We start from the raw sequence: 1,225 nt of genomic DNA, 5'->3' as shown, positions 1-1,225 counted from the left end.
CAGGGACTGAATTGGGGCAAGCTAAGTTTTTATAAGTGATTACTCATAGGTAAAACTTCTCTCTGCTGGCTGAGTTCTGCTCTGCTCTGACTGCCCTGGACCCTGCCAGAAAACTTTTTGCTTCTGCTTTGCTCTGAGCCATGTGGTATGATTTTTCTCTCCCTAGTTAACCAATAGCTGTGGTAAGAGAAGCTAGTTTAAACTCTTTCCATTTTCTTCCCCAAGCAAAAACAAAAGATAGCAAAAGGCAGAAGTCCATAAGAGTGTTGCAAACCTTAAACCTGAACACTTAGCAAAAAGCTCCACCTTTGATCTTCAGTAATCAGACTTAATATCAGACCGGGAATCTCCATTTAAATCTCTTTTGTGCACTTCTTCCAAATGCAATATTAATTAAATGTTGGCTTTGACCATTGTATTGCCTGGGAATTTATTTGTCATGGTTACCAGGGATTTTGTAGAGCTCCCACTTGAATCTTGGTCGGATCCTCTACCTGCCTTATTCCTTTGGAGTGCCCTAGGTGCAGACTGATTCATGATGTTACTGCTTGTCCAGTGTTTGCCAGTGAGATGTACCCAGTTTCACAGTGTGTGTCTAATAACTGTTCAGATATTGGAGATTTAGGTCATTAACTTTCTCCTGGTACTGAGGAAAGTTTGCTTCTACAGTCAAGGATTTAGCCCGATTCCCAAGTAAGGCATGTATCTGTGTATGCATAATATGCAGTGGCAATTGCATCCCCCTACATATATGCACCCTCTCAGGGTCGCACCTGGAGAGTTTCTAGTACTCTATCAGTCTCGGCTATGGAAGGGAGAGTCAAGCAGAGGCCTACCCATTCTATTCCTAGCTTGGGCAGTGGCTAGCGAATGGAAGGCAATCTTCTACAAGTCAAAAGTCGCCCATTCTGGGCAACAGTGGCATGGGATTGAGTCAAGGGGAGAGACTCAAGTTTACTGCTTGGAAGGAGGCAATGGTAAACCACTTCCGTATTTTGAGCAAGAAAACTCTATGGATCCACTACCAGAACGATGGCAGATGGAGAGCGGGGCATTCTGGGAGAGATGAGTCTGTGGTGTTGTTATGGGTCAGAAATGACTTGACGGCATAAGACAAGACATATATGCAAAGTGATCCTGCAAGACATTTGCTAACTTATGTCAATGATCATCAAATTCATCATCAGCAGTATTTACCAAGCACTACTGTGTTCAGGGGACCTGA

At 43.5% G+C, this 1,225-nt stretch overlaps 1 non-coding gene across 1 annotated transcript; it reads left to right on the top strand.

The window, feature by feature from the left end:
- Positions 1–755: 755 nt before the first annotated feature.
- Positions 756–893, top strand: LOC114806252. Its single transcript, XR_003754287.1, has one exon. It is a non-coding gene; the product is annotated as a small nucleolar RNA SNORA7 (small nucleolar RNA).
- Positions 894–1,225: the final 332 nt, after the last annotated feature.

Source organism: Ornithorhynchus anatinus, chromosome 21 (assembly GCF_004115215.2).
Source record: "Ornithorhynchus anatinus isolate Pmale09 chromosome 21, mOrnAna1.pri.v4, whole genome shotgun sequence".
NCBI lineage: Eukaryota > Metazoa > Chordata > Mammalia > Monotremata > Ornithorhynchidae > Ornithorhynchus > Ornithorhynchus anatinus.
The sequence above is the reverse complement of the archived record's forward strand: the minus strand, read 5'-3'. Positions and strand labels throughout refer to the sequence as shown.